Raw genomic sequence first — 13,926 nt, 5'->3', positions numbered from 1 at the left:
TAAAATGACTTCCAAATATGAAGGTAGTAAAAGGCGTGTCTGAGACATCCAGTGTAAAACCAAACCATGTAAGTAGGAAGATTTTCCATATACAGTGAATAACATACATTATCTTTTTCGATCAGACACGCATCTTAAGTATTCTGCACATATCCAGAATAGGATCCAGACAACTAAGCCATGAACATCATTTATAGGGGAGTCATCAGTATGTGCTTTTATTCTCCAATATTTCCATCACTTGTGCCTCATGCTACTTGTGTTAAGGCACCAACCATATTTACAGCTTCTGAGAGAAAAAGTAACTACTGACAGAAGCTTTTCTCCTGGGTAGGTCACAGAAGAAAGCCCTGCATTTATGGGTGGTGACTCCCCTGTGTCTTCTCAGAATGGACATAGGAACTTGATCCTAGAAAGCTGGGATCTAAACAGGAACAGAAAGTATCTGTCCATCCTGCTTTATTTACTGGAAACAGTAAAAAGAAAAACAGCATCAAAGATACTTACTTTGAAATGCCTAATAATGCTCAGAATTTGGAGCATATACTGCAATTATGCCACTGCCACTGCCATTATTACTACAGGAAGATCTGAGGTTTTATGCAATCTTATTTGAAAGTACGTGAGAGAATGCATAGAGATTGGTGCAAGGGAATATAAGGCCCAATTTTCTATCATGCTAACAGTACTGAAATCTCACTAAAGTCAATGGAAACTCAATGGAAATTCTGTACTTCTCTGAAAATGCTTCAGAATGGTGAGTTCCTAAAACAGGAACCTTGTGAAACCACTCGTGGCACCTGTAACACTGTAGCAGAGTATATAACAGTGCAGAAAGCAGAACAGGTAAGTAGGAAGTAGAGAGGTGAACTCAGCTGCAAGGGAAAACCACGTTATTATTGGCCTTGTGTAGTATGACCAGACAGTTTATATTTGAGATATGTGCCAATATCGTAGAAGATAATGCATATTAATATGTAGCACCAACATATTGCTGGAGTAAAAATAATAGTCAAACAGATTTACCAATGGTTGGATTTGAACAATAGATCAGAATACTTACATTTCGGTTTAGACATTACATTCAATATTCAATATATCAAGGTTTTCCAAAAAATGTTTCCTAAATTTAACATGTTATGGTTCAGTAAGTTCAGAAAACAGCAGTTTTCTGAAGAAAAACAAAACAAAAACAAAACAAAACACAAAGTGTCACGAGTGACAATATTTCTCGGGTTTGCGGTATTTCTGATATATGGATTAATCTTTTCACCCATGTTGAGTATAGAAAACTGTTAACCTGGACAGATGAGAGTTCTAGAAAATCTGCACCTTTGTGAACCTCTGCTAGTTCAGCAAGAGCCATGCACAGGGCTGAATTATCCATTTTTCACAGTGGTCTACCAGCAGCACTCTGCACTGATACCAGAGTAAGCTAGCTGTTGGCAAGGGACCTTCATTGTGCCTGTTTTCACTACCTCATTTAGAAGTTTCTGTTTACATTGCTTAGGTCACAAGTTCTCTAGCCTAACATACTTGCAAGAGTAGCACAAAAGATTGTCATTTGTCTTATTTTAACTTACAGGCATTTATTATTTATTATCACTAACAGTTACTTGTGTGGTAGACATTTTTTTCTTGTTGTTCTTACCTTTCTCCCCACAGAAGCTCTCTAAAATACTTTGTTCTGAGACATTCTTACAATAGCACGCACATACAAAACTATAACAGTTTCATTAGAAAAGAATGAACAACTGGGAAAAAGAATGCACAAATTTAAATAAACAAAATCAGCGTGACTCACACAAAGATAAGGATAGCCCCTAGGAGAATGTTAAAAACTTTGTATTTGTTCTCATTAATTATACACTTCATCGTTCAAAACAGGTAAAAATGCAGAGTATTTTTCATTCATTTTCCACATAAATAGTACATCTTTTAAGAAAGTAATCTTTGTATTGTGGTAGAATACATTTTACAACCTGATAAGCACTACATTACACTGGAAAGTAAAATGGCTGTATCATTTACTGTGCTCCTATCACTTAATATAATATCTGTAACAGTCTGCATTTTCTCACAATATTCTAACTTACATTACTACAAAACACAATTTTATACATCATAAAGGTCTGTACAAACAGGAATGTATTTTAACACAGAAAACTTGACACTATCACAACACTTTTCTTCAAAAATATTCATTCCTTTCTTTGACATTTTTTTGGCTTACACAACAGGGTGCCAAACATTTGTGACAGCTTACAATAGAAAAACAATATTGCTTTTAGTTAACAATGTTAGCTATGAATATATATTGACAGCATTTTCACTGCAGATTTGCTGCCAACATAATACAAAGCAAATAGCATTCAATATGTTGGAACACTCAGGGGAATTAAAGAGTTTCAAAAACAAATTTATGGCATTAAGTGTCGCATGCTAAATCTAATGAAAATGCAAATGCAAAACTATCTCCTGCACATACTTCATGCAAAGGAATACAGTTTGGCAAAGTGATAAAATTAAGATTGTTTAAGGCAGGGGAAAATTATGTTAAAATGCCTTTGCTTGCTTGGCTTTTTACAAAGCCAGATTTACCACAAAGATTAAGATTTTTCCCAAAGTCTTTCTGCTTTGTTTCTTTGAAGTACATCAAGGAGAGATCATAATAAGGTCCAGATTCCAAATGCTCCCCAACGTTTTGACAAAATACAAATACATAGGTGTATAATTTTAATATTCGTAACTTTGCTACTAAACTTACACAACCACAAGTATCACTGTTCCCTTGAAAGAACACAAGCTGAGTTTTGCTTCAAGACTGTATGTTTATGATTATCTACAGAACAAGCAAAGCAGTGGATAAAAAATTATTTAAATCTCATTAAAACACAGCAATATACAGCAATGTTGTAGTGTCATCGCCTATATATTAAAACATATTTGCTAAACCAAATATTTATTGACATTACTTTGTAAATGACATGACATTAATAGTTTTCCAACCATTTCCAAAACAAATTAATGTAGGTTAACATCACCGCACTGCCAAGAAAGGAAAAATTATTCAGATTTTGTAGCTGTTGAATATAATTTGTTATGAATTCTGAGATGAACTTGATATTTATTATCATTCATCCAGATCAAGTTGCTCAACACCGATATTTAACAGTGCTTGCAAGACATAAAAACATTACAGAAGTTTTAAAGTAACTTATTCAATTTCTACACATATGATCAGTACCAGTTAAAAATACAGCTGAGCTACAAAGATCAGCATTCCTTTCCAGTATACTATGGCTGTTTCATTTCTGCTATGGGACACTGTTTTTATCTGTTTGCATCATAAGTTCTTATTTTCACATAGCAACTGTGTTTTATTTACTACATTTCTTATACAAAACTCCAGGAATTACTTGCAAACTAAACAAACTGACTACACAAGTGACTCTGACAAGAAATGAGAGGTGAAAAATAATATTAGTCAAAATGTTTTCAACTGCATGGGTTTTCTTTGTTTTAATTCAAACAGATTTAAATAAAATTTCTGATAAGTATTTGAGGAAAAAAAATGCTTTGCCACATATCCATGTTTTGCACAGTTCTTTCCAATTAATCTACAAATATTCTCTTATTCTTGAATCTCCTAGTAAATGCTCAAAAACCAGAAGTGACTAAGATTTAACAATCTTGAAATTTTTAGATAGCTATGAAATTACATAGTCTATGAAAACAAATTCTTCATATGCCACTCTCCAGTCTTTACTGAATTGTTTAAGTATATTTTGTATCTTCTAAATAACAAGGAAGGGGAAAGGTAAAAAAAAAATAGAGAGGAAAAGTATCTTATTTGTAGAATGATATTTGTAGTTAACCACTGACGTGTAAAATTAACATAATCCGTAATTATCAAATCCACTATATCATCCAACAATTTATGAATGTCAGGTTTATTAGAAAGCTGAATGGAACATATTTTAGGATTAAACTTGGCCACCATGTACAGTTTACCATGAGACTCCTACTACTTGCTTTATAGAGTAGTCTAAACTGCAAAATTATACAGTACTTCCAACTGTGGTGAGAGAGCCCCAACTCTACATCTAGGTCTGCAAAGAAAAATCAAGAAATGCAAAGCTTCACTATTGCTAAGCTATGAATTTGAAAACATACTTTCTAGCACATCAAGCACAATATTGGCCTGTATAAGCAGCAGACAAGTTTCGTTTTTTAAAAGCTGAATGGCTCTTACACTGGTGAAGACAGAGTAAACATAGTTAATTTGGTAACATCTACTGTCTGACTGTCAAGGAAATCATATTTTATGTTTTTTTCAGTATGCACTTGGAAAGGATTTCCTAGTAATCTACACTAAATCTCACTGAAGAGTGACAACAGAAATCAATATGTGTCTCTGAAGAATAATTTAGCCAAACATTTACATTTAGAATATTCATTTGTATTTATGCATGAGAAATTCCTGGGGAAAAAAAATAATCTCTTCCTGCATACATACAACCTCTTTTTATAGGTTGATTTTTATAATGAGCAGACTTTAAATCAATCAAATAAATACATATTACTGAAATTAATTTTGGAGTAAAAGCAGCTAGAATCCATTTAAAGTAACAATCTACCTAGTTACGTAGCTTTGTTAACCTCTGCTTCAAAGAAATTTATTTGGTCATTCTGTAGCCATAGGGAAGAGACAACCCACAGGGAACAGTTATTGTAGTCTCACCCTGGCTGTTCCAAACCCATGGAATTGCCATTCCACATGCCTGCCAGGGAAGTTATTCTGTTTAATCTGGCTATAGAGGCGATTCTAAATATACCACCAGAGGTACTCAGTATCAATGTCAAATTTCCAGAGGCAAGCATGTCCTACCATGAATCCCACAATACTCCATAGTCCTCTGATGCTGGGATTAGTCTTGCCCACAGAGTTCACAGATCAGAAAAGGAGCACACAGCCAGATGCAGTGCAAGCAGCATTCTACCCCACTGCATCACCACTGAGTGTGGCATGGTCTGCATTAGAGTGTGCAAAGGCATATGCAAACCTGCTGGGAGAATCCCCACACCAGTGTAACATGTTACATATAAAAATTTTAATGAAAGTTTTCTGTGGAAATTCATGTCAGTTTGCAGAGGGTAAAACAAGGACAACTAGCACAACCCACTTCAAAAAAATTGTGCTGTACAACCAGAAAATTAAATAAGTGTTCTGTAGAGAATCATCATTTGAAGACAAGAAAGATAGAGCCAGATTTGCCATTCCAATAAAAGCATCTTACAAGGTTACAGATCCAAATTCATGTGCCTCGGTGTTCAGGTGGAGGGTATATATGAGGATATATCAGTATACATATACGGAAAGTATACATATATCATATATATATGAAAAGTTGAAATTTATAAGGTAGGGGTTGTCTAATTTGCTGTCACTTACCTGGGAAAATTATACAGGAAAAAAAGGAGACTGATAAACAGAAGCAACAACCCTGCTCAGAGAACAACAACCCCGGCTTAGAGAAGACAAATGTTTTGGGGCAGAATATATATATTGGTTATACCAAGCTACTAAAGGCTTCAGAAAGATTATCCTTTCAATGCCAGCGTAAACCCTGTTCAAAAATGTACAGCAGATGTAGCAGAAACACATGCAGTTGTTTTAAATCCATACTGAATATGTTCCACTGTGTACACATCCTTTAGTAAAAATAGTAATAAAAAGCCTCATTTCTACTTGAAAAACCTGCCGAGTTTTAGCTCCTACATAACATAATGCATATTTAGACTAGCACGTTATTCAGTAAAAGATGTCCAAACAAGATGATTTGATGTTGGAATAGTCATCTCAGAACAACCAGAGCAATGTAAGGTAAAATAATTGTCAAGTCAATCTCTAGCTTACACTTTATTGCAGAAATAAATTGAACTCTGCTCTAGCTTTTTGACACGTAATTCTGATACTAATGGGTTCAAATCCATTTCTCTTTGCTCTCCTTCCTAACAGGAAGCTTTATGTAATACTGTGTCAGAAATCTACCAGTTACTGGCTAATGTTTCCCTTAAATAAAAAGTCTCTGCCTGTAATAGTATTAACAGCTGCCATCAGTTTACAGTAATGAGCCACAGTCCATCATGGTAGTGCTACTGTGAAAATTAGAAGCTTCCATGGAGCTTCTCAGTTCACAGAAAAATCATGGGAGCTGCCATGACTAGTGGTGTAACAGCAGATACTGATTATCTAAGGCTTATAGGCCGGATCCTAAACTGGTGTAACTGTACTCAATCATTACAATTCTGCACCATTTATTATACCATGTTACCTATAAAAAAAAATACAGCAGTTGTATTTCCAGGGTCAACATATAAACCCAGTGTTATTCTTCTTAATTTCTCAAAGTCAAAAAAATTGCACTTTCATTTTACAGAGTATTTCAGAGCCTCTTCAATAATAATATACTATAAAACTAGAAATAATGTAATATCTTGGGTCACCTATACAGTGCAGAAGAATTTTCCAGTTCAAATTACCAGTAAAAAAGAAGAAAGAAAAAAGGGGGGTGGGGGGAGGAGAAAATAACTACAAAGTATAGCTTTTTAATTTTCTTTGCTTCCTTAAAATATTGAAAATGCCTATCTTAATGCTTGATACCTTCAGAATTCTATACACTAAACATATGCTTAGAAGGAATATAGCAACAGAACAAAATATTTAATTGGGATTAGGATGGGATTTTCTGCGGCACTTAACGTTGTAGGGACCTTGCTCCCTCTGAAGTCAATGGGAAATATGCTATCTCGTTCTACCATAAAAGAGAGAAATGCTATTTTCAGATCAGAATGGCAAAAAAAGAATAGTTGGGTTTTTAAGGAAAAAAAAAATCACCTTTTTGTACAGAACTAAATTTGATAGGCCACTGTACATCTGTTTTTTTCCTAGAAAGTATCCTTATCTGCATCTGCCTTGCAAAATTACTGGTAAATACAGCTACTGGCCATTTTCCAGACTAGGAGACCAAACTGGACTGCTCCTTAATGTGACTTGCTGGGCCACCTCTTTGCTTTCACAGTAAAGCCAAAACCAAGGCAATGCCATAAGTGAGAAGATGGAGTTAATTACAGAGGCTGTTGGTGGGAAAACAGGAAGAGCAGATGAGACCCTGAGATGCAGGGTGGTCACAGCAAGAATGCCTTGTCATTTCCAGAGCCATTTAAATGGTTTCCATCCCCTAGTAACATGAATTAATCTATGTATATTTCAACTTGTTTTTATCTTCAGGTTCTAACTGTTTCTGTACAGTATCTCAACCTGCCATGGCTCAAATATAAAATATTCTGCATAAGAAATAATACCAACAAAATATCTAAGAGCAGGAAAGTTTAAAACATTCATTTCTTCAATGTAAATACTTTTACTTTAGGTCTACATTTCTGCCTTCTGACACAAGCACTTTTCAGTAAATAAAAGCAGAATGAAACTAAATTTGCATGGAACCCAACACTGGAGCTAAAAAGGGGGTGTTTATCCATAAATTAAAAAGTTTTTAAATTGAGAGAAAGAAAGGTAAGCATGTCACATCACTGACATCAAGATCATCACAGTGCTGATTTTGTTTATGGCATTTATAATGTATTTTTGACATTGAATGACAGATGCCACCATAATGGGAAATGAAACACACCTGGCCATTACTTTCCTGAAAGCAAAAGCCAGTGTTAAATCTGAAACATACAGTATGCATCCAATAATTACCAAACACTGGCATCTAAAATGTTCTAAGAGGCACCTGGAACACAGAAAGTTTATTAATTTAACACTGTCTTGACAAGAGAGAGTGTTTCATCAGCACAGCAGTTGTTCTGCTAATGCTGAATATTGGCTGTGTTTACTAACCTCTCTGCATTTGTTACTTTTTAAAGGATGATACACATCATGACAGCTTTGTATAATTTCATGGAGATGTACCCTGGACTGCACTTACCAAAACTTCACATGCACTCTCAATCTATTACAAGCACAACTGAATTATTGATCCAAAATAAAATTATATGTACTTGAAAGGATTCCAAGTTGGAAGAATCATCATTTATAAATCTAATTTTATACATGACCAATATAGGCACAAGCTTCCAAAATGGCAAAATTATTTTTCTTCAAAACTGCAGTATGTTCAATTGATTTTTGCTTTTTTTAAATGCTAAGATGAACATGCAATCTATTTTAAATGTCATCACTTTGTTTCTTATTTAATTAACATTTCATATGGCTTCCTCAGTAAATAAATAATTACTTCAATCACTACACCTATCATATAACCCTATGCACTTTTGACTTACAATAAAATTATATCACTTTCCAACACGGAGATCAGTGAAACTACTTTCAAAAAGTTCAGAGGCCCCACTGAAATAATCCTCTACCATTCGGTCACATTTCAGGTAATTCAAGCCCTTCCCTTATAAAAATATTGGATCCATATTTCTGTATATTATGGTTCCATAAGATTTTACAAAATTTGCATCCTGAATCTGGCTCCATCTTTCTTTCTTCCTTTTTTTCAAGTTGAAGGGCATGCCCTATATAAAAAAACCAGCCTACTCACCCTGTAGTAATTGCAGTTATTTAAAAATATTGTCCAAATGCACTCAACTCAGCCTCTTATGTTTTCAATAGACAGATAGATAGATAGGTAGATAATGTATGCACATATGTATATATAAAATACACGCAAATATAGCTGTAAGGAACCTGGCCAGTGCAGTATATGCACCATACAGTGATGCCATCAAACAGAGCAAAAACTAACAGAAAGTCCAGATTTTTGCTGGATGCAAATACATAACCCTTCTTTTCCCTTAACTGTTGTCACATTTGCTAGTAAACACCAGGGAATTATCAGTGAAAGCATTCTCTAATTTAAATTACATTTCTTTACCTGCATAAGAAACTGATTTTTCTCAATGACAATGTTTCAAGTGAGCTTCACTTCCTTTTTCATCTTGCTTAGAATAAGAATTCTAACTTTAACACTTCTGCAGTTTATGTCTTTCTCCAAGGCAAAATAAAAGAGTGCTTGACAATGACTGATAAACCCAGCAGCCTCAGGTGAATGTCAAAATCTCGGTCTTGACCAAGTTCACCCACAAGGAGTGAAACCCACTATTTGGCAGCTAAGAACAAAGGAAAAACATCATTCATGTATGAAATAAATAAGAATTTGATACTGATCTAAGTAAATCAATACTAAAATTACAGTAAGCAGGGAGCTAAAGGTTATAACAGTGATGCCGTTTACATCTTAAAGTCCAAGTGGCAATGTGAGATGGGAATCTGGGAAGCCAAAAACAATTCAATCCTTTATGGCTCTGGGGAAATGGCCCAAGTGCTTTCAAGACACAGATGAAAACTGAGATGTCACTATTCACTGAGGGACCCCAATTTCAAACACATGAGCTAGCAAAGAACAGGTACAAAGACAGAATCAAAGAAAGAGCTACTGAGAGACTTCATGCCTGAGAGTTAACAAATATATTCAAATCCTTTTCATTTTACTTAACCAAATAGCTGGACAGCAGCATGAAGACAGAGCCTGATAATTCAAACCAAGTCAGCTTGATACTTAGATTAGACTTTCATATCTGTAGAACATGACCAGATTTCCTGGGAAACTGTCATTTAACATCTCCACTCCAGCTGCCACACAAAGTCATAGCAGAAGGAAAACTGAAGAGTACCTACAATGTTCCTCAGAGATACTTGTTACTCAAAATATCACTTAGGATAGGAACTTAAACAAGAACTGGCAAATAGATGCCTGTTTGTGAACTGATGAATAGATGTATAATTTTTATATAGGGAAGTATAAAGCTTAGGGAGGGGAGAAAAAAAATCAAAATTCAAAATTCTGATACAGGGGTTGGTACAGAAAATTATCCACAAAATCTCTATCTTTCTGCATCTATTTGTTGGTGTTTTCATACCATCTACACTAAACAAAATGTATTCCTCTCAGATTGCTTAGAAGTACTAGTTCATGAGACTATTATAAAACAAAAAGGAACCAAACAGAGTTTTGCCTACATCAGTGGTCACCTGACACTTGTTTTACAACTCTTCCTGGCTTTTGACAGGATAAAGTCAGTTAGGAAGAAGCTTCAAAACTCAAATGCTCAAATCTCAAAGCTTTCTAGTCCTAATACATATTTTCTTCTTAGTATTGGAGATTCTTATTCCTGCCAAATAAAAAGCTATAAACTACCCACACATACAACTTTGCATGAAATTTAAATATAAATATTAAATTTTCTTTGGTAGTAGATCAACCCAGAAGCAGAGATAATAAAAACTCAGCGAGTTTGGTATGTTCATACATTTTTATTACCCTATGTTTATTTGCATGAAGTTTTTCTTTTATGTCCACATCCATGTTTGACGTTATTGGCAGTAACAGTAATAGGGCTAAATTTCTGCCACAAAGTTTTCATACAAAACTGTTTTCATTTTAATTGTTTACTATTTAAAAAGCACATAGAAAGAGAGGAAAGTAATTAGGCAAGTATGTACATTTTCTATAAATAGCCAATTTATATAATACCTGTAAGCGCTATTTGTACTTTTTTTGTACAATGAACATAGTATCCTAGATAATAAGTTTCTTTTAAAAGCTAACAAAAATCCTTCTTCAAAACCAGATTTAGAAGAGCAATATAAACTTAAAGCTTATCTTTTTAGGAACACAAACCTTGCCTTATGCTTTAAAGATTCTGATTTGGAACAAAACAATATCACACCACTCTTAATCAGAGTCCCAGTAAGAGTCTGCTGTGCTACACTACAATGGTTGTGTGGAATACAAAAACCAGTTCAGCTTCAGCATTAGGTATCAAGTTCTTACCCACATTACATTCAGACAAGTCAGTGAAACCATTTAAGATGATGGCCTTCTTCAGATTGCTTATTAGTTCTATATGCCTATTTGTAATAAATTTCCAAACTTCTAATTTCTAACCTTTAATTCATCAAACGTGTTTGGATAGGCAGTGCGTAGGTGTTCATAACCTTTACCTTTAACCTCTTAAAATGAACTTATTTTCAAGTGTCAAAAGTGAGGAAACAAATTTATATACCAAAACAAAACTGGTACATGAAAAAGATTAGGTTTTGTCTACCTGTGTAAAGGGTGAATAAAATACCAAATTACAGGAAGAGGGAGGGGTATCTTTTTAGCACACTAAAAATTAACATTAGGAGAGAACACGAAAATGGGTAACAGCTGGGGGCTCTGTAAACAGGCAAAATTCAAATAATCCCGTGATCCTCCTTGCAAATTATTCTAAAGAGCTATTTAGAGAGACTACAGGAGCTGACCAGAAGAGGATTAATAAATTATTAATGCAAACTATTCAACAATGAATGACTTATGTCTAATTTAGTACGAAGGGGTATGTAATGAAACACTCTACCGAAAATATGTATTTCAGATTGGCTAGGAAATGTTTCAAGTCAAAAAATGCTTTATAAAAGCCTTCAAAATTTCGGAACTGTACTTTTTCATAAAAAGATATGCACTTTAATACATGCATTTTCTAATGCTGGGGAAATGCAATATAGTCTTTAATGCACAGCAAAGAAAATATCTGTCTTCTAAAATGAGAAACTGGAAAGATCATAAGATGTGATTATGCATCTTGATACCAGTAACTTAAATCACCAAATGACAGCAGAGTGAAGAATGTCTGCTTAAGAAGAGGAAAGCAAAAAGGTAGCCTGTTTTGAACTTCTTACTGCTTTTGATGTCCTCCTTACTCCATCTTACTTTGGAGGCAGCTTCTGCGGGAATTAAGTGCACAAGATGAGTTCTGAGGCCAGAGATAGAGGTTGTGTACCTCAAATCATGCCTGTTTTTCTTTTCTACACCCCTGCGTCTCTAAAACGTATCCACTGGTATAATAAAAGACATTATCCCCTCATATACACATATCATTCATATCTTTAAACAGTCACAGCTGTAACATCACAAAGAAGGAGCTGTCTGCTAAGGATCATTGGGTTGGTTTAGGACAATAATAAGAGGCCTGAACAAACTCTGAAATCCAATTCCAATAATAAATAGTATCTGAAAAACTAATCAGTCAAAGAACAATGGAGATTTTACAGCCTTTTTTATTTTACAGAACACTGTAGGATAAAAAAGATTAAACTCCATTATGAAAGCTCCAAAATCCTGAGTCAAAATTCTAGCCTCAGTCCAACAGCAACTGAATTAACAGTAGGAATCCCTTTGAAGTAAATAACATTTGGTTCTTGGATTTTAACCCCAATCTGGATTGATTTATTAACTGTAAATAACGATCAAATCCTATCTGCCAAAAAAAACATTCTTTTCCTCCATCCTTCTTGGTATATTTTGTCAGTACCTTTGCGAAGAAGAACTCCAAATGTGTTTATCAACACTTACAGAACAAAATTTGGCACTATTAGGAAACCCCGTCTGTTGGAAATTCTTTTTTTAATCTCAGTGAAAATATCATTTCTGAACACAACTCATCAGACAGCAGAGTTGTGCAGGGTACAGACACATACAGAATATATCATGCAGCCTAAATGTGCATTACTTGCAGGCATGAAATGATTGCTGTTTGTTAGAGCAAGTACAGTCCTCACAGATATTGCTACTCCTTTTATCACTTTGTTGTATTCAACTCCTACCTTTTCTCAAATTCCTCAAAAGTAAATTTTCCAGGATAGAGATCATCTTTTCTAGCATGGCTAGTGTCTGGAACAGTGACAGTCAACTACTTGAGCAGAATTTCTGGTTATGGCCCCCAAAAGAGAAACAATAATTCTTTTCACCTCCAGTATTGGTATACTGGCATATTTTTATAATTTATCACACGTACAAGCATTTCTTTATTTCCCCCAAATCTCAAAGGAATCACTGTTGCTACTAACACGTTTAAAGGCATTCCAGCTCAGAAGTCATCATGCACCTGAAGCACTGTCTGTTTAAAATGCAATTTGGAGATGACATTTGTTCATCCAATTTCCGGTTCCACAGAGGAAGAATTTAGCAAGATTGTAGCTGGTGTTGCAAGGGCCACAGCTGAAGCGAACAGGAAACAAACCCTGCCCAATAAAGAGCACTATCCAGAAATAGAGAGCAGCCTGTGACATGTATATAATTAGAGAAATTGGTTGCTTTGCCCATGAGACCGTGTGTTCCACAGCAAACCCGATTTCCTTCGTTCTCCCTCTCATGAATATTGTAAGTGCAATCATTGCATGATTATAGTCCTTCCATATAACACATCAGTTTCAAACTTTTTGTTTTTTTCCAACATCGGTGTTAATTGAATTCACTAAACAAATGACAAAAATATCCACAGCTTAGGTCTTATCAGGCCAATTGACCTGCAAGTCAGAAACCTTAAAAGGAGACCAAAAGACCAAATTCTACATCTCTCAGGTATCTTACATGATGGTTCTTTTTTTCCCCATAAATACAAGCCATTAGCTGTTTCTTCTTGTTTTTTTCCTTGCTAGAAAGGTATAAAATAAAACCAACAACATAAAATATCTGATGTAGAAGTCCAAGTCGTCAGAAGAAGAATTTACCAACTTACTGGTTCTATTGTAACTCAAGGAAGTCAACATAAAAAAAACGAGTTTATCACAAAATTCTAAAAATAATTCTGAAAAGGTTAGGACTCTCACTGCTATGCTTCAGAACTTAGCTCTATTACCTGCCCTTATTACTGAAGCACAACAGTAACCTAAGACAAACATAACAGGAGGAAGGAAGCAATCATTCTGAAAAAGACTTATGTATGACAGTGAACAACAAATTAGGCTTGAGTTTCCATAGTGATACAGCAACAAAAGGCTGCTGCAGTTTTCAGCTGCCTACACTG

Source organism: Merops nubicus, unplaced genomic scaffold, assembly GCF_000691845.1.
Source record: "Merops nubicus isolate BGI_N331 unplaced genomic scaffold, ASM69184v1 scaffold12418, whole genome shotgun sequence".
Classification (NCBI taxonomy): Eukaryota; Metazoa; Chordata; class Aves; order Coraciiformes; family Meropidae; genus Merops; species Merops nubicus.
The sequence above is the reverse complement of the archived record's forward strand: the minus strand, read 5'-3'. Positions refer to the sequence as shown.